This window comes from Limulus polyphemus, unplaced genomic scaffold (assembly GCF_000517525.1).
Source record: "Limulus polyphemus unplaced genomic scaffold, Limulus_polyphemus-2.1.2 Scaffold941, whole genome shotgun sequence".
NCBI classification, from domain to species: domain Eukaryota; kingdom Metazoa; phylum Arthropoda; class Merostomata; order Xiphosura; family Limulidae; genus Limulus; species Limulus polyphemus.
This window is the reverse complement of record NW_013666551.1, coordinates 349,223-370,587: the sequence shown is the minus strand read 5'-3', so window position 1 is coordinate 370,587 and position 21,365 is coordinate 349,223. Positions and strand designations below refer to the sequence as shown.

The 21,365-nt window shown below is 35.2% G+C and overlaps 1 protein-coding gene across 17 annotated transcripts in view; it reads left to right on the top strand.

Moving 5' to 3' along the window:
* The window catches only part of LOC106461353 (rho GTPase-activating protein 190-like), a 196,619-nt gene that overhangs the window by 8,297 nt on the left and 166,957 nt on the right, over positions 1-21,365 (top strand). For all 17 annotated transcript variants that reach the window (XM_022388263.1, XM_022388264.1, XM_022388273.1 and 14 more), the window contains one exon: positions 15,288-15,328. The gene's annotated coding sequence lies outside the window, so the exon portion shown is untranslated. The remainder of the gene's footprint in view (positions 1-15,287; positions 15,329-21,365) is intronic.

Sequence of the window (21,365 nt, the reverse complement as noted above, 5' to 3'; positions counted from 1 at the left end):
ATATACTTTGTAGTTTTCTTGTGTGTGTGTGTGTGTGTGTGTGTTTATATATATATATATATATATATATATATATATGTATATATCTGTATCCATTTTATTGTCCTATCCAGACTGTACTTATTCCATAGACTATCATGTAAAAAGCCAGCATCAAAGAGGTGTTTCTGCACACTTCTCTGGCAGTAGTGATACCATTGATGTAGTGTGGGTATCACCCCACATATAACTCAGTTACATCACTCATGCCACACATGCTATCCTCCTTAAACTTGACCCTATCCAGTAGGGTTGAGGTGTGCACAAACTACATATACACTGATGCTACTTAATGCAATGCCATCCTCCTGCAGATAGCCTATCACATAAATTCTGTTCAGTTGAGTAGAGGTGAGCACTTACTATATAAAACCAATAAATATTTGTATCTCACATGTCTTTCTTCTGCAGTCACTGCCTATTCAGTAGAGTCAAGATAACCACATTCAGTAATAGTCCTTACTAAGAAATGTGCCCTCCCACAGCTGATATAAGTCCTATAGGGTCTGACATTAGAGTTTGGGTGAGCACTCCATACACATGTGAGGTATCTTTCACATACCATTCTCCCACAGATGGTGCTGATGGTTGAGGTAAGATATATATAAGTATCCATACTATACACAATAAACTGCCCTCCTCTTGCACCTGAAGTCAGTTCCATACAGTTTTGGTTGAGGTGAGCATGGATACTTATCACAAGTGCTCTCCTTCCACAGCTGGTTTTGACCCATCAGATCTGATGGGAGAGTTGAAGTGAGCACACAGGATATGATCTCAATGAACCCCAATCACACTACACATATTGGCTGTCCAATGACTTGTGTGCAAGTACTTGGATGGCCATGTACCAATTCTTCCTATCCCTGTGATACATATTTGGCTTGTATGTCTCTTTCTTTTTCCTATATGGGCAAAGAGTATTCCCTGGACAAGAAGAAATGCACTGGTGTGCTCCTATGGTGCCCCTGCCATTGGATGTCACACTTCATGGGCATCATTCAGACCATTTTTAAAGGGTGCTCATCTAGGTAAATTTTGCACCAGTCCTGGAACCATATCAACATGGGACTTTTTTTTAGCTAATCTGCATGAAGAGGTAAGTTATCTCAGAAGTTGACATCTTCTTTACCTTAAAGTGTATTTCTGATAGATACTTATGCACACCTTCTCACCAAGCCTTCCTACTTTCAGTGCACATTTTTTATTTGTTTTTTCAAAGAATAAAGATTCACATTATATAGTGAAAGTTATTGCACATGGAAATGTGTCCCCCTGATATTGATGGACAGCTTTTGTCACATGATGATGTTATCATGTAGTGGCACAATTCATGTAAAATTTGGTGGAAGTTGCCTCAAGCCTATTGGCATGCAGGAGATCTCTTTGGCAGATGTGTAAAGGCAGCTAGCTAATCTGTGTGTAGAGGTATCTATCAGAAATACATTTTCAGGTAAGGAAAGTGTTAACTTTCTAACTCCGTCACCAAACGTGTATGTTCTCCTTGAAACACTTCCTGACACCATCATGTGTATGCCGATTATTTTATACACATTCAAAAAAATATAGGGAATAAAAAAATCCAAACACTCGTATAAGATGTGTAACTACACATTACATTAAGTTATTTGTGTTTGGTGTCATCTTATCCTGCTGAGTGGCTGGCATTGCATCACAGGGAATGCTTACCTAAAATCTTCAATGAATGGGGGAGGAATAGAAAGTGTTAAACCAATCTGCCCCTGCTTGGCAACCACATTTGAGATGGAAGTTTCTGCAAGATTACTTTGGTGGTATATCTCTATAACTGACCTGGCCACGACAGTGGTCCAGACACACTTTATGGTGTTCTTCCTAATGAGAATTCCTTCCCCCTGTTCTTGTAGAGGAACATGGGAGAACCCTTGCTTCCCCAATCCCAAATTGCTGAGGAATTCAATATGGAGAATTTTCTCTGTGAGTGGTGCTACCCTCCAAAAAAGACTAAGAGACCAGTTGAGTCCTCATCATGTTTGATGTGTAGGGCTAGGGTGCTAACAGGGAGTACAGTACAAAATACCTTATTACAGTATGTACCAAGCAGTTTGTGGTGGATATGCCAAAATGGATGGGACCTGGAATTGCCTTGGGATGCAGGTGGAAGCTCCTCTTCTCTCCATGCATCATTATAGTATATATATCTCATGTATATATTTGACCAAGATGAAACAATCTAAAGCCCTAACCACACTAAACGCTGAAACTGCCAGCACTGGATTTTTCTGAAATCCTTTCTCTTCTATCACAATAGTCTAACACTGGAAACCCATTGTGCAAAGAGTATTCCATGCTTGAAAAGGATGCAGTCTCCTGCTGGGTGATGCTCCAGTAGGTTTTTGATTCGATTGGCTTATTCCTCTTTATTGTCTTCCTCCCATACTTTGTTCAGGTGCCTTCTCAATCAATTTGACACCTTATCTTTTCTCTTATGTCTCATTTTCGTCTTCCATTGGAGAAACTTCTTCAATCAGGCACGTGTACTACTATTACTAATACGTTGGTCTCTCACTATTTGCATAGGATTGTGGTTTCTTCAGGTTGTTGGTCATGGTGGAGATAATTGCGGGTTGTTGCGGTTCTTTCCCTTCTACTGTCCCTTGATGTTTCTTATTCCGAGGATGTTAATATGCTTGGAGTGGTTTTGGTCAATTTCACTTTTGAGGGAGATGATTTTTACATTATGTAGACGTCTTTTTGATACCGGATGTCGTGTTCCTGGATTGATCTATCAACTTATGATATTCACATGTACCCCATTCATGAGTTGGGGGTACTAGATTTCCTCTGGTATTCCCTCTGGTCTCATGAATTTGAGGTGAAGATGATATGATTCTATTTCCTACCCCTGCCAGATGGCTGGGTTTTAGATTGTAGTTGACTTACCACTGGTATTATCCTCCTTCCTACCCCTACATGGATGTTGATACCTGGTGGCTGGGTTTTGGATTGTAGTTGACTTACCGATGGTATGATCCTCACCCTATCCTTCATAGATGTCAGTTCCCAGTGGCATGGGTTTTGGATGTAGTTCACTTGCTGTGTATGGTCTTTCATGCCCTAACCACTCTACACCTAAGGGCACATCCTTTTCGTTTTACCCACTTTTATAATTTCTAGGATTGGGTTTCATAAATATTGCTATGGTTTTGATCACTTTTTGCAATAGTTCTCTCCAAATTGGATGTGCTCCTCTGTTTTCCACCCATTTATGCGACGTCTTTCCATGATATGCGAAGAGTATACCTGGTTCAGATGTGGTGCAGTCTCCCTCATCAGATCTTCAAGTCTGACTATTTCATTTTAGAGAGTGTCCTTTAGACACTTTTGAAGGGTGCTTCTTTCTTTCCCTTGCATGGTACCTACACCTATTCAATGTGTGATTCTAGCTATTTATGTGAGTGGAGGTTATGTACCATATCAGAAGTTATAATTTTTCTATACTAAAAATGTATTTCTGATACGTACTTACCACCTCTCACACTTCCCACCATTCCTTTCCACTGAAAGCTGGTGCTTCCATTTTCTGCCAAAACTCAAAGTGATAGTTAGGTAGAATTGAATAGAGGAAGTTGCATGCATAATGAGAGTATGTTGCACTCTTATTGGTAGAGATTGTTGCATGATGGAAGGGAGAAAAAGGGCTTGTGGCATGCATAAAAAATACTTTTGAATATAGAAGGCAGCACTAAATGAGAATAGCTATTTATTTGAGTGGAGGTAAGTACCTATCAAAAATACATTTTCAGTATAGGAAAATTATAACTTCTAAGGAATCAGAATTTATCTCATCTTACAAATCTGACTTTTCCTATTTAAATTGAAGTTCTTAACTCTTCTAACTGTCCTGTCCTCTTAACTAGCCTTATGTTTGTATATCCATTTTGCTTTGACTCACTACTTTCTGCACTGAGATGGAAGTTATTTTGGAGAAATTCCTGTGCAGTAACCTTAGAGATGCTTCTGACACCTTAATGTTCTAAAGACACTTGGAGCCAGCCTTATCTTTGACTTTGCAGAACACAGAGATGAAGATGCATTGAACCTGCCTTTTGACTGGCCCTGAAAATTGCTACTATTGACTGTGAAATAGTCATCAGCCTTCAGGCCATCAGGAGAAGGTCTTGTAAAGATTATACTGCCATGAGTAGCTAATATGCTGCTGTTCTGATGCATGTGTCTACACCAGAGCCCATTCTAATCCTGGTAATGTAAAAGATCTTCATGGAGATCACCCGAGTGCCAGGAAGGTCAACCTACATCCTGAGCAACTCTTACACAACCATCTACAGGGAAAACACTAATGACCTTGTGCATCAGTACCAGAGCATCTACTTTAACTGCTGCTACTGTTCTGCTGTCAACTAGAAGGTATCATACACAGTATCAGTGTCCCGATAAATTAGAGTTACCCATGACACCCAGACAAAGAATAAAGACTTCCATTTACTTTAATAAATACCAATCTTAAAGTGCCATTGACAAAACAAGCAGCCTTGTGGTTGGGTGTTTTAGAATTGGCAAGATTACTGCTTTGTTACTTGTAGTGATACTTCTTGGCTGGAACAAGAAGTGTGATGTTTCCATGCTGGGTTGGTGTACACCTGAAAGGCTCTTGTATGGATCAGAGATATCATTCACCAAACAACTTTGGGAATCTGCAAGTTGACTTTTGTGCTGGAGGACCTGTTGAAGGAGCTTCAGTGAAGTTACATGGCTCTAGCTTTCTCAACTATGTGTTTAATTTTTCTTGTATGTTCATATGGTATGGGCTCCCCTGTTATAAACAGTGTTTGATTTCTCTTTATACCATTGTCTTACCATTTGATTTTTGTATGCATAATTTATGCACACACTTTTCTTTTCAAACTCCATTTTTTATCTGTAGTGATCTTCAGTATATGTGCATATATTGTATAAAATGTACAGAATTGTTTAATTCTCAACTTTTGTACATAGTGTATAAAGTAATGTATATATGTCTAAAAGTTTTATTTTGTACTTATTCCATATAATGAAGGGTTTATTTTGTTTTGTTAATTTCAATGTGATTTAGTTTATTTTATGTATTTAATGTTAAAGGAATGTTTTTTGATTACTTTACAGAATTTTGTGTTTTAATTATTAGTATTTTAGTGAATTTTAATTTTTAAATTGTGACTTGCATTTTGTTTTAGAGTTGTATTGTTTTCAATTTGATTTTAAGGTTTTATTTGATATTAAGTTTCAACATTGTGTTTTTATTTGTGTTACCATCTAAGTATTTTACAGGGGCAATAGTTAGTTACATTTATTTCTTGACCCTTGCACAAGTTTTAATTGGATTTTAAATTGTAAAAGTAGAGAAGGGAGGATGGTGTGAAGGCAAAAGGGGAAAGGAAAGATAATAAGCAAGAATACTATGTATTTTCAACTGCCCTTTATTTAATTCTAAAGTTCACTTTGGACTTAAGTCTTTGTGCAGATAAGCTTGTGTAGGTTTAACATTAAACTTTGGTCAAGGAAGTGACTTAAGTTCCTTTTGTCCTATTTACCTATTGTTCTGGGTCAAACATACTGCATAAAAATAGATGACAGACTTTTTCACTGTCATGTCAGGTGATTCCTTAAGGAAACAACTTCTATTAGTTTTTGCTTGGAATGACCAACAGTGAGGTGGATAGTGATGAATCCTAGGAAAGAATATTATTGTTTCATATATATTGCTGTATTTTCTCTGTCTTGAACATTTTTTGTCTTTTGGTTGTATTGATGTTTAATAAAGATTGTTTCACACTGTTGTACACTGTGTTCAGTCTCTTTCTTTCCTAAACTCAATCAAAGGTCAGAGAACTTAGATTTATTTCCACAAAGCATTTTATGTCAAACCACCAATTATTATGCAGATTATACATGAGAAATCAGTGCATCTAAGAATTCCAAAGCAATACATAAGATCTTGCTACATTTTTTTTTCCCCTCAAGTCATGTTCTGATATCATTTGGACAACTTCACTGTTGTTTCATACCTTCACTTTCAGGGTGTTTTAAGACACTGGATTTCTCATTTGTGTTGGAGTCCTTTTGTGTGCTGTAACGTCTATGTTCCCTTCTTATATTCTACTCTGTCTTGCTCTGAAGGAACTTTTGTTAATTTCTCCCTGATATTAAAGATTTTTCTGTCAGTTGTATATGTACATTCTTCCAATACATAAATACCTCCGCTCCAACTTATAGTTATTACTCGACTGCCAGAGTTTCTTCCTTTGCCCATCTAAGCATTGGTCTAATTTTTTTTTCGTTTGATCCATTCTTTTATACCCCTCTTTAATTGCCCTTGGTGATATTTGTCTCATGATACTCTCCGTCTACATCAGTGCATCCTCTATCCTGGTACTGTATATAAGCACCTCATTCAGATAATATTATCACTTTTCTTGACAAAACATCACTAACAGGTTTCCCAGTATTATTATCCTTCGAAGATACTTTGGCCCTTATCAGTGTTACATAGTTGATTTTTGTAATAGTCACTCGTAAAAATAAAAAATATTCCGATTGGCAAGCCGGTTTATGGCATGAATTCCTGGATTATTATTTCCAGTACAGAGGTAAACCAGGACTCTTCTATCCCACCTCTGATATATAGTGTCGCACATCAACTTTGAAGAGTCACTCATGGTTGAGACTGTTGGTGATTTTATTCATAGTGAGATGGAGACATATTTGGATCTATGATAGTCCTCCGGGAGGCTTTGAGGCCAGAATTGAGGGCAATCTTCAACATTCTAAAGAGAATATATATTTGCTTTTTCCTGTGTCTTCTTTTAATCTGTTGGCTTTTTAGTCCCCCTGTGGAACAGTGTTGAATTTGCAGACTCATAGCGCTGGAGTTCAGGATTTGATGTAGGTTTATAACTATAAACTTTGTTGTTGTTGTAGTCATGCTTGAAGTATCAGAAAACTTTGTTTAAAGTACTTTACTTTATTAACTTGTTGTGTATCCTTAATTTAGTATTTTCACTTAGTAATGTTTATTTTTATAGGTATAGTTTCATTAAGAAATGTAAACAAGTGTCTATTTAAAGAGTGAAGAGTTGATCTCAGCAGATTGAATGGTTATCTGTCACCATCCTAATGTTTGTGGTTCACATCAATGCTTGCATGTACATACTTTACTATACCCTTTTATCTTGTAACACATATTTTAATAATTTTGTAGGTATATAATAGGAATAGATGTAAGAACTGTTATTTAAAGACTGCATATTCTGTAACATTTTGTGGGAGACTGTAGAGCAAAATGTAAGCATATCCAAAAATTATACAATTGTATTTCTAAACTGATCATATTTTTGTACTTCTCTTGTGCCATGCTGTGGAAAAAACCTGTAGTTGAAAATTAATATGTGTGATTGTTTACTCATTTTGTACCATGTCACACTTTTGTGTGAATCATTCTTTTAGATTTGTGTAAGTTTAATTACTTCTCTGCATTATAAGTTAACTTTCCAAGTCAAACTGTTGTAAAGTGCTTTAAACATTTACCATCATTTCAACAGAGCTGTTACACATGAATAGCATGTATAATGAGTTCCAGTAAATGTTTTATTGTCTGTGAAGAGTTTTGTACTTGGTTAAGTTAGGTTTGAAATGTGTAAAAGAAACTCAAAACAAGGTCACTTTGAAACTACCTGCTGTGAATTTAGAAACAGGTAACTCAGTTACATATATCCTGGGGATTTGTAATGAGTCATTTGCCTTCAGGTGACTTTATACCTTCCTATGATAGTGGTAGTACTTGCTTTTTTTCTGCATGTTCTTGGTGTTCTTCTTCACGTTAGTGTAGTGATAGGAATCTTTCTCACGCTCAGTTCTTGTATTTAATACGTGTATCCCTCTGTATTGAGGGACTTTTTGGCTAACTGTTGTGAAGTAACTTTGAAGTAAGTTTTCCAGCAATTATTTTTATTTGAAAATTAGATATTTTACTTTGTATGGAATGGTTATATATTATTAGACATAATTTTAAATGTATTTCATTTGTCATTCCAAATTGTTTACTGCCCAAATATTTAAGTAGAAGTCCTGTTTTCTTGTTTAATGAAAGAAGTTGGTTGAATAAGTCTTCACTTTAGTTTGAAATTTGTATCAGTTTCTTTTGTTGTTTAAAGTACCTAAATGCATAATAACTTTATCTACTTTCAATATTTTATATTAACAGATTTTTGGGAATGAAAATGTCCTGCACAAAAATTTTTAACATTTAGAAAAGTATTTTAGACTTAAAGCTTTTTAAGTTCCAGTTTCAGGAAGAAAGCATATATAAATCAAAAGGAAGATAAAAGTCAAAGGTAGAAAAGTGTGAAAGTCATTTTGATGGAAATTGATATTAAAGAAACTGGATGAAAACATGAAAGATAATATCAAAGAGTTGAGAGTTAAAAAGAATTCATACAAGATTGACACAATAGTATGAAAAATCAAACAAAATAAAAACCATTTAAAAATATTAAAACCTGCTTATAACCTGAAGAATACTCCTTACTGTGCATATTTAAAAAAAATTCATATAAAAATTGTGAAACAAAGCTGCACCTGAAACTATAACCTCAAATATGAATTGTATAGAAGAAGGGAACTTAAGTTTAATCTTTGAGATGTATACAATTAACTTTTAGTAAGAATGTAAAAGAAATTATTGTGGAAAGATTATAATATTACAATGTTGGTTGTCTATCTTGCTATAAAGATTATTCATTATGTTTGTGTGTTAGTATCCATCACTCAGAGTTGGCTGATTGAGTAACTAATTTTTGGTATGGTAACTGTAGACTTTCAGACAGTATAAGTGGGTTATTTTGTTTTCAGATTTTTGCTCAAGGAGGAAAATAAAATAACACCCTGAAATATGGTGCACTTCCACTTTCTATAAACTTTTGACTTTAAAGACACAATTACTTAATCAGTTTAATTAGCCATTTATTAATTTCCACATCTAATGAGGTCATTAGGGATTTTGTAACAAAGAAGGATGGAAGGGAAAATTATCTAATATTATCCTTTATACAACTTTTGCTTCTTTAACAGGAACCCTTAGTTAATATAAAGAAAAATGTTATAAAGTTACGAAAAGCAGAAGTACAAGATGGGGTTTGCAGTTAGCCATTTATAAATGGAAATGCATATCTATATTAAAATTGGATTCAATAGGTCTGATGTGCATATTACAATAAAATATATTTGTTCTTTTCAATTTTTTTAATTTAGTAAGTTTTTTAAATCTGAAATTATTTGTGCAAATAAGTAATTCTAAATACTGAAAATTACCTTTGTGAAAAAGATTTAGATTCTTTTGTGTTACTAGTTCTTTTGAATACAAAGTACACACTCAAGAAAAAAGAAGACTCAAGATAGGTAAATTATTTAGAAACTAGGTGTTTAAAGGAAATATGTTAAAGGATTAATTTTATTTCATCAAAAAGTGAGGGAAGGGTTTCCTTTTAAGTTCAGATTTGGAATTGTTATCTGAAAACAAAAATTCAGTAATAATTAAAATTTAGTTTTTATAAATGTTAACATGTATTTTTATGAATTTTGAGTTTATAGAAAATTTTAACTTTGAAGTGCAGCACTGAAAACATATTTAGATATATTTCTGTTTATTGGCAGTTACTTATGGTTATTAAATGATGCATGCACCAAAACTTCTGCATATGCAGTTTATGCATATATGTTAAGGAATTGGACAAAATATTAAAAGATTTGTCTTAGAAGTGTACTGTAGCATTAAGCTGCCATTATCACTTTAGTGTACCGTATGGCTAAAAGTATAATTGGTAGGTAATGAATTTATTTCAAATGTTGTACAAAAAATTAACTGTACATGCACTGCCTTAGTTACAAATAAACCTTCTCATTCAAAGTTTGTTAGATCCATTTTGGAAAGCATTAGGAACTGAAGTATAGCAAGGAAGGGATATTCTTGTACACACACAGTTTTACAGTGGCTTAGTAAGGTTTCTAAAGCAATATTACACACATTTCTGCAGTAAGAATCTATCTGAACTTCATCAGGAATGTTGGGGCAGGAAAGTGATGTCAAAGTCTAGTTTCAATAATATGCAATAACGAACAAAAGGGACTAAGATCTGGTGATTTGGTAGGTTAAGGTAGCTGATTGAAGGCTTTCGCAAGTTTGGCTTAGCTTTTACAGTGTTTTAGGTCCATTCTTATTTCAAGACATCAAAATTGGGATAAAAAGTGAGATATATGTAAGCCATAAGGAAAACCTGGTCTCTTTGGATGCACTTGAAGTTTTTATTATTCTGTCTCTTGTTGAAATGGTTGGCTTAAGTCTATAAAAAAATACCCACATCTCATACAATTGGAATCAAGCAGTAATGGGATACATGTGTTATACTTTTTCTATTGCTGTTTCTACTGAGTCCACAGTTTGTGATAACCCACTATATTTGCATGTTTCTAGCTAACACCAAGGGTACCAAACTGATGACCTAGGGTATAGTGGTCATAGAAGACTTTTTATTATCAACTGTAATTATTATTATTATTAGAGCTGGACAATTAGTGGAATATGCTAATCAATTAATCATTGGTCTCATTAGTCAATTACACTCAACTAATCAATTATTCTTATGAGATGGCTAAAAAAACAACATTGAGTATTCTCACTTGTGTTGATTAAAAAAACCTGTAATGCTACAAGTCAGGTTTTGATATCCATTGTGGGTAGAGCACAACAATCCATTGTGGCAACAAACAAACAAACATAATGGCAACATTTCAATTACTTGTATAGCTGATATAGTGAAAAACTGTAATGACATTATTTTGATAATTGAATAGAACAATCAAGAACAATAATAATCAGAAATTCTAATTCCGAAAGAATACCTTACCTCTCTCACAAAATAGCTTTTATTGATTTGTGCTGTACTCTATATGTGCAATTTGCACTTGCCACTAGATTTGATATTCCCACTTACCCTCATGTGTTTACATGTGGTATAGCTGCACTGTAGTATGCAAGTAAGCATGTGACAACCCTCCACCAATAGGAGTGTGACACACCCTCCTAGCACAGCTGACTCCCTCTATACTGTAGAATATTTTCATCACATTTGATTTGTCATTCTAGTGTGCAGTCATGTTTTAATTTTACTCTACAATTTTCTTCATTTTCATGTGCAATTTCACAGTTAACTTTATTGTGTTTGACTAGTTCATTTCATTTCTGCTTCTCAGTTTTTTTGTGAATATTTTTTTTTCATTTCTTATGAACACTCACTTTAATGTCACTTCTCGGCCATGTTATGTCTTGCATTGGAAACTCTCATGCTGTCTGCTATGCCTCAAGAAACACAGCCTGATATCCTGTTCCTGGGTGAATTGGTCCAGGACAATGAGGATTTAGACAACCTGTTCCCACCTCCTTCATTTGAGTGCAATCCCATTTGGATTTACCTCTTTCTTTATCTGCCTTTTTGGAAATGATTTCCCGAGTATGTTATCCTTTGTCAATTTGATTCTTCCCCCTCCCTCCTTTATTCTGCACCTTTGTTGGGTTATTTAGTGCTCCCCTTTCTTGATATTCAAGTTCATGCTGATCAGTTTGGAGCCCAATTATGTTCGGGTGTCAGCATGCCTTGTCCTACACATTATTTGACTCTTATGCATTGGTCTATCATAGGTTGGATTTTCCCTATTTGGACTTTCAGACCTTGGAGTCTTTGATTCAAACATGGGGATCTGATCTAGGGATTACCTTAAGATTTTATCAGCCCAGTTTTCCTGTCTTAAGCTTACACTCACCACTGTCCCCTGTTATCTTTCTTCCATTCACCTCCTTTCTGAAGCTCTCCACCATTCCCTTGAGGGTTTTATGGCAGATATTCACACTCTTATCTTTTCCACATTGGGGCGCTTATCTTCCTCAGCCTTATCCCAGCATACATGGCTCCTTTGTTGTTGGGATCTTCTTGGCAGGTATGCCCTCTTGTCAAACGTGTTTCTTCCTGCTTCCTGTTTAAGGGACCTCTGTTTGGCTCTCTTTTTGCATCAGGCGGTATATGGAGATTTTCCTGATACTTTGTAGTTTAGGGTGGAGGCTGCATGCCAACATTCCTTCCTTACTTCCTCAGTTTCCCGTCTTGTCCAACCCTCTTCTGCTTCAATTTCCATATCTCTCCTCTGCCATATAGGGCAAATAGAATATCGGCTTTTGTGGTGAGCCTCCAAGTTGCTCATCGCCATGTTTTCTGATGCCAATTGAATGGGTGACTATACTCTAAGATTTGGCACTGTAGGTTGGCCAGGTTTATTTATCTGTGACTGTAAAGTCCATTCACCAAAGATCCTTGGGTTATTCAGGTTCTTTTAGAAGGACTTTCCCTTCATTTTTTCTCCACCACCACCATTATTCATTTGTCCCATTTCCTTCTCTCTTCCACAGGATCCCATTTCTTACCAGCATGTCTCAGAAGTGGTTCAAGATCTTATACGCAGGGGCGATATTGAACGAATACATCACCCTTCTATGGATTTTTATTCCTGACTGTTTGCACTTCTCAAAAAAGACTGGGGATTGGCATCCTACTACAGTCCTATCCAACCTCAACTGTTTCATCAACCTCCATTGGTTCACCATGGAGTCCTTCCTCACACTTCAGTGGGCATTCACTTTGTGCCTCTGGATGTTAACATTAATATTTTACTGATAGATTCTCTCACTACAGTTTTTCTCTTTGAAATTTTTCACTATTCTCATTAGAAATCAAACATGTAGAAATGTGATGTTCTTTTTCACAGGTGTTGTTTATATTTATATAGCATTAACTTCTGAGCATTATTGAGGTCAGCATGTGGTAGCTTGAGTTGCTATAAAGTAACTTGTTAGCAACTGCTAGTGGGTAAACCCTTTAGCTCAGTTGGTAGAATTTTTGCCTGGTGTATGTGTGTGGCAGGATTCAGGTTCAGTTGGGAATTCAAAGGGAGCACCTGTTCACATTCATTTGCTTTGAAACATTGGATCTCCTATTCTAGGCCCAGTTTTTGGTTTTCATTACTTGACTATTTGAAAATGGACTATCAGTTTCTGCCATTGCTAGATATTGGTTGGCCTTATCTAATACCATTTGTTCCTCTCTCTCCCATCACATTCTTTCCTCTCCCATCCATTCTCTCCTGTTTTGCACCTTTCGTTTGATTCATTCACCTCATCTGATACCTTTGCTTGACTAGAATCTCAGTGTGGTCTTCATGCCCTTATCCTTTGTTCATTTGAACCTTTGGCCACCTGTTTGTTGTACACTTGTCTTTAAAGATGTATTTTTAGCTCCTTTTTGCCTGGAGACTACTTAGGTCTTCTTTGCTATCAATGTCTCCCATATCCTTTATCATTACACTTATGTACTCCTTTATCTGAATAGTAGTTGTTTTTCCCCAAAACATCAGCAGCATGTGAAGGGGACATCACATTCATGACTATTTTCTATTCTTCCATATCTCATTTGTATTCCCATTCCAATCTTGATCGCACTGCTTCCTTCTGTGGATCCCATTCCCACCTATTTATACTTTGGTATACTTCCTCTGCCTGTGACCTTTCTCCTGTCATCCTTACTGGTTGGCTGTGCCAAGTTATTTGGCTTGCTTATGCATCATTATCTGAGGGTTCTCATAACATTTTCTAAGTCTCCTCCCACCAAATATGCCACCTTACCCTCTCCCTAGCTGCCCACTTCCGTAGCCCATTAGAGGAGATTGTAAAGTCTGGTATGTTGACCACACTTCACACGTTTATATCTCTCTGCTTGCATCATTTGACTGCCTCCTCCTCAACTGGCTTCTGCTTGTCTCACATTGCCATTCTACACACCTCATTTCATCTGTGAGAGGGTAATTTCTTTCTCTTTATTTCTTACCATTGCAGTGGCCTCTTTTCTCATTGCCTGGATCCCACTCTGTGATGAGTGGTACCTGTCCAGATATACTTCGACATAAATCTGCACCACAAAGCTGTGTAGGTCTAGAACACTCACTTGTGAGATGGAGTGTTCCACAAGACTGCTCACAGTTGTCTTGCAGTAGCTTGATTTATAAATAAGGCCTGAACCAGAATGTACCAACTTGTAGACTATCATTAATAAAGCAGAATCAGGATTGCTGCTTATCACTTCAATCCTGGTTGAATAAATTGGCACCGGCTTGCTTTTGAAAATAGGGTTTTCTTGGTCGCCTATTGCACTGTCTTACATCCTACAGCTGCCTGGATGTCAGTTCTGGGTGATCTAGTGTTGGATTGGTATAGGACCAGCCAACATAAGTCCTTACACATTTGGTTGGTAGGGACCCTCCTCCTGCAGTGGATGGGGTGAAAAATTTCTGACTCTGCCAGGTTTTGGACTAGAGTTGACCTGCCACTCTTGCATCCCCTTTTCTACTGTTGCCTGGATATCGGGTTCCTGGGAGGCCTGGTGTTGGTGGTGTACTGGGTCTATACACCTGCTATGGTTGTTGTAACGAAAATTGATCTTCCCACCTGATTCCTAGGATTGAGGTAAAGATGGTTGTGTCCCTTCTCCTACCATGGACTGGATGAAAAAACCTGATGCCTCCTGGTTATGGAGTGGAGTTGGCCCAATGAATATGGTCTGACATGCCTTAGCCACTCTATACCATCTGGTACATCCACTTACAAATTGTACAGCATCTTTCTCCCTGATTTAGCAACATGTACTGTTTAATGGGTGAAGATTCTACCTGGTACAGATGGGGTGCAATCTACCATGGATGTGATCCTTATACATTAAGGTATCACACTCCATGGATTCTCTTTGGGCACCTTCTGAAGAGTCCTGATTTAGGTAGCTTTGGCACCAGCCCCTCCACAGTTTCAATGTGGAATTCTAGCTATTTTGTGAGAAGTGGTAAGGAATTGTGTTGAAAGTTAACATTTCCTACACTGAAAATGTATTTTTGATAGATGGCTATCTCTGTACACACACACACACACACACACACACACACTAGAAAATTCGTATAATGCTGCATGTTATGTGTCAGGTGGTCAATATTTACATGTAGGAAATTCTCATTGCCTGTTGAAAGTACATGGAGCAGGTTTTTTCATTGTTTTGTCTGATTTCCTGTATATGTTGTTACTATATATGTATTTATGAAGAAACTTAAAAAATCATTTTCTTTTATAGAGAATTATTGGAGTGCGCTGCATGGACTAAAAGTATAATTAGTAAGTAATGATTTTGATATTTCATATGTGATTATATTAAAATAATTGTGCACTTTTTTATGTCCATTTTATAAAAGTAAAAGATAACAGAATTGTTTTAGGAAGTTTTGATAAGGAATTTGATTGATTGACAATTGATAATTTTAGTAGTCCATTATAGTCATATTTAGAGCTGGGTGATTAACTCTGTTTCCTATGAGCAATGGTTATAGTCACATAAAATAATCAATTAACCATAATTAGTGTTTCCTAGATGATACCTCACCTCTACAAATGGAATAACTTCATTCCTCACACGTCTGTGTATGAGTTTTGCATGCCACTATCCTTGAGCTAACTCCTACCTAAAAATCCCATGTTTGACATGAACTGCACTAGTGCATGATAACATCATGTCATGATAGCCCTCCACCAGTGGGAGGGTGATACAACCTTCTTGTTCAGACCTCTTTGCTTCTATGCATTGGACCTGCTATTTTGGGCTTGTTCCTACCAGGTTTGTCTCATGGCTAGTTGTGTGCCTGGGACTTTGTACTTGGTAGCTGTTTGCCTGTCTTGGAAGAACAGCATTTTAACCATGCAATGGTCTTTCCACCCTTGGTTTTTTTTGTTGGATTTGGTCTCTATTGAGCATTCATCTCATCAGTGCTTTCTCCAATTTCATCACCTTTCTTCCCCTCTTATGATTTCCAGTTTCTCATTCTTTGACCTGGTCAGTCAGTGCTTTCAGCCAGGACTAGTCTCATCTTTTTATGTATATGCCTATCTTCCTCCTTGTCTTTTCCATCATGTCCTCACTTTGATACTTGATACTCCTTGTCAGATCCTATTGATGGCTCCTCTTTGGCTGGAACAGCCCCAACTTCCTTTGCTCTATCAGTTGGTATCCAGACCCACTCTTCATCTGCCCCATTCCCACTCTCTTGGTTCTACCACATCTCTCTATCTCTGCCAGACATTGTTCCTTTCTATTCACATGCAAGATTTGTCTGGTCCATTAACTATGGGGCTGGACTCGCTTGTAGTATTGGGTTTATTGACATTAGTCCCTCACCTCTTCCTTAGTCTGGGCCATCCTATTGTGTCCCACCTTCAGCCTTTTTCACATGGTTTGACCATAGATTGCCTGTTTCCCCTATTGCTGGTTTTTGAGAAGCTTTATTTCCTACATTTTACCTTTTTTGTTGCTATCTGGTTTTGCTTCTTCTGTTCTCTCCAATTTGTTCTGGACCTTCCTTCTTCACCAACCCACTTGTAGTTTTTACACTTACAGGCTCCAATCAAGCTGTTGACATCACATTTTTTATTCTATCTTTCTCTGAAAACATCTTCTTCTTCTCATCTATGGCTGTTGTTTTTCAGATGTTTATGTCATCCATGCTTCTTGCACTCTCTTTCATTGTACTTACTTGTACAGACCAGACCTTTCTTCCTCACACTTCAGTTGCTTAGGGGATGATTGTTCTTTCATATTTTGTCATATTAGGTTCTTCAACTATCTCATTCTTTTGCTTCTTATTTTCATAGACTTTTGGTTTAGATCCTTGAGGCTAGCATGGGGATGAACCCACACGTGACTTTATTCATTTATCTTTGTTGCCTGTCTGTTTCATCTCTTACATGGCATTAGAGATATCTTAGGTGGGATGCTCATTCTTAATACATGTCTCACTTCCAGTCAGTATGTAGATCATTGTTTTTTGTTATTGTTCTTATATATTTTGATATTTCCATTAGACTCTCCTCAACTTGTTGAACCCCATCCTTGGGACAGCTTGGGTTTTTATTCAGTTCTTCTTTATTACGTACTTATTTGGCTGGTTTTATAACTCACTGGCCTTTGTAGATATTAATGAATAATAACATTTAACTTCCTTTGCTAAGAAGTCAAACTAATGTATATGGCAAATATGATTTTTGTATGCCTTTCTTGATTGTTTTGATAATGTTTCTATGGTATGTGAACAAAATAGCCTAATGATTGATTTTTAATTAGTTGTGATAAGGTGCTTAACCAATGTACACCTTCTGGTACTAAACATAACTTTATGCAAAAAACATTTGGTACATATTATACCCATGATGGTAACAAAGGGTTAAATTTATGTTGATCCGTTTAAATGACTGAGCTAAAACAACCCTTAGGAAATAACCACAGATTTTTTATTTTTTTTTACTGACTTCATCAAGTTTATAATTCTATCAATCACATGGTTTTCTTAGATATGTTAAACTAAGATTAATTCTAAAGCAGGTAGAGTTGAATATCCTAGACTGTCACTTAAGAGCGTTATTATTTCCTTTTGGCATCAATGTTAAACTTGCCTTCAGTAAGTTTCATCCCTCTTTGTTCTTGGTATGTGAAAAGGCACCTTTTTTTTGTCTTTACTTATTCTTAGCAGTTACTTCAATAACATGTTTGCTTGAGAAATCTGTAGTTTTGGTTTGTAATTTTTTTAACCCATCTTTAATATATAAAATGTCTTTTTATTCAGCCTGTTTTTAATGGGTTCATGTAGATACTATTTAGTTCTAGTTTCCACATTTAATCACAAACATGTCATCAAGGCTGCTCACAAAATTTTTACTCTTTATGGCCTCTCTGAATATGACATAATCAACTTTACATGTTTACTACATTTTCTAAATCACTCTTGAAATTTACAGTTGTGTATCAAGTTCCATTCATTGTGGTTTACCTCATTTTGTAAATTTTTCTGTAACAAATATTGCCAGTACTTAGGAGATGTCCATTTTCTTTGTGAGCTTGCAAATATGGTGAAAGTAAAAGTGTGCAAATCTCTTTGTTAATGTTAACTAAAATGATATTAGTATGCATATTATAAACTTTACATAATTCATTTAAAATGGTGCCATTTCAGATGAGATAATACAATGCAATAGTTTTTTATTCGATAGGATCTGTCAGTAATAAATTTACTTCAGTGAGAACAGAATTCAAGGAATTTTAAGTGCTGCACCTAATCATGACTTAACTTGTACTTTTTAATACATGTAATTTGAGTCTTTAATATAATATCTATGTGGTTTAGAAAGTGACATAAGCAAATTTTTTGAAAGAGGAACTGTTACTTTTTTGTGAAAATGTTTTTATATTTTGCTCTCTCATATTGCTTAATGGAAGTTATTAATGCCACCAATTTTGATTATAAGGGACAAGAATCCTATATTGATTGATTACAAAAAGAAGCATCAAGTTAAGTGAATAAGTAGTGGTTTAGGTATAAGTAAATTACCAAGGGTATGAAACTTACAATTTCTGAAAAGTGGAATGATAATTCTGATATTAGTTGTTGATAGTTCATGTATTTGAATAATAATGTATTGTAAAAATAGTTAGGAAATATTGTGTGAACACCTTTATTTTCTGCTGATACATAAACTGTTTGAATGTAATGCTGTGGAAACTTTTTTGACATTTCTTAGGTTTGAAACTAGAGTGGTGTAAGAGTTGTAATCATCATATTCATTTTATAAGTACATATATATTAAGCATGTTATATAGGTTTTATGACTACATGGGATAAGTGCAGATATTAACACCTTTTGGGCCTTCTATTCCATAAGAAAACTATATGAACCTTCATTTTAGAAAACTATGAATATTGTAAGCTCATTTGATGTCTGCTGATAATGTGAGGGCATAAGTACCTGTAAATATTTTTAACTATTGTAGAAATCACTTTAGATAGCTTTACTACTGCTAAATGAAAAGTGTGTAGAATATGGGAAAAGTTACTGTGATATTTGTGAAGGAAATATTTTGAATTAATGGGAACAAATGTGATATTTATATCTAAAGAAAATAGTTTACTTTCTTGAATATTAAATACCCATTTACAAGGTACAATAGTTTTCAGATTTGAAACTTAAGAGCTTTTTGTATTTATGTTTGTCATTAGTTGCATGACATGTTATCAACCAAAGACTATAATTTGTAACTGAAAATTTTGTGAGAAATATTTTGGTTTGTATATATAAATTGGGGGATAAAACTTGCGGTGTTAAAGATTGAAGGGATTGGTCAAGAATGAAATATTTGTAAAATTTTAAGTTCTGTTTAAAACTTCATTAGCTCTACAGAAAACCTGTGTATAGCATTTGATGAATATGTTGCCTTGATGCTAATAATCTATTTTTCTGAATTATTAAGCTGTTTAAAATACTAAAAACAAATTTGAAGCCTATCATTTGATTCATCATTTGTCACTGAGTTATATTAGTTTTGAGGAATTCCACCCCTCATCAGTAACCTAGGACAAGTTTGAGTCAAAAGATAAAGACTAAGCTTCTTGTAGTGCATATTTATTTTTAGTATTTTAAACTGTTGAGTAATTTTGAAGAGTAAATCTGTAGCATTGATGCCACATGTACTTCAAATACTATACACACATAAGTTCCCTGTAGTGAGTAAAAGACAAATCAGAACACCATACATACAATATATACTTCATCACTGTAACAAGCTTAGTCTTGTTTTCTTGATTTACCCTTGTCCAGGGTTACAGTATAACTTAGTGACAAATGGTGAATTGATTTATAGATTGGGCTTTGCATTTATTTTTAGTATTCATTATCTTATATTCCTCATGCTGTGTCCTTTTTACAGTAGCATTGTTAAAGTCATACAACTTGCAATCTGATTGAAAATTTGAATAAACAAAATGTACACTCCACCATTTCAAGCTTCATGGATTCATAATTCGAAACATTTATCATGAAGACAAGAGTTGCCCAACAGAACATAAGAGAGGAATATAGAAAACAAAAGAACCAAAGAAGTTTTTAAGATTAAGAGAAGCATTTTTTCCATCTTTTTTTTTCTTCTGAAACTTCTTCCATAAGTCACTCATTTCATAATTCTTTAGAACCATCTTAAAATTAAAAGAGAACTGACAAAAGTTTAGTATATGCATGTATGTGTGGCTGGGGTTTGGAAAGTCCTGAAAGTATCAAAGATGTATGAAATTGCCTTGTTCACATGAAAAATTCTTGACCTTTTATTACTTCTTCCACATCTTATTCATGTTTCTTAGTTCTTTACAACCACCTTGGGTTACAAAAGAAAATTAAAGGTTATACATCCAGTAATGTTTGTCTTTTATTATATTTAACAATACACATTTATATTGTTCCTTAGTTATTTTAAGTAAGGATAAAAAATGATGCAGATAGTTCATAAAATAGCCATTTTTCTGCCCTGTCTAGTATGAATGTACTTTTGACAATAGCCAAAATAGTAAATGGTGCAATGAAATATGAGCATTTAAGATATGAGAGAATAGGTGAACTTAAGCAACTGTGATTTTGGTATTCTCAGGTTCACTGATTTTCCTTTCAGTAATTGGGTAGGAACTGCAAGATAACAGGATGTTCAACAGAAGATGTTTCGTTGGATTAAATCTGAATTACCTGATTCCTTTTGAGTTTGAAGCAAACGAAAAAGAGATTGGACACAATAAAACAGTGAAAACAGTCTTTATTCAATTACTAAACTTACATTAAAATTGACAAGTGTACAAGATATAGTACCTTTACTAGATCATGAACTCTCAAGCTATTAAAAGAACTTGATAAGAGAATTGTGAAGTAGTAGTTAGATTCAGAACTTTATTAGTTTAACTGAGGACTTAAACTTTACTTAATCAAGGGAGGGAACTTGTTCTTTCTAGATGGAGAGAATGCCCAAGACAGAGAATGAACTGAGAGAATAACATTATTTACAAAATTCTGTAATGCCATCCACCTCAACATGCACACTATCTATGTCACTGTGGATCATTCCAATAGAAAGACTAAGAATGATGTATTCTCATGGTATAACTTGACCTACCAGCATAAAAGACTGCTTTATACCTTTATGTAGTACTTTACAGCAGTCTTCATGTGATACCATGGGATAATGATCCAGAACAATAAGTAACTAGAGTTAAAGAACTTAGCCACTTCCTTGATCATAGTTTTATGTTAAATATAGATGCACTTGTATGCATAAACATTTTAAAAAAGTTCACTT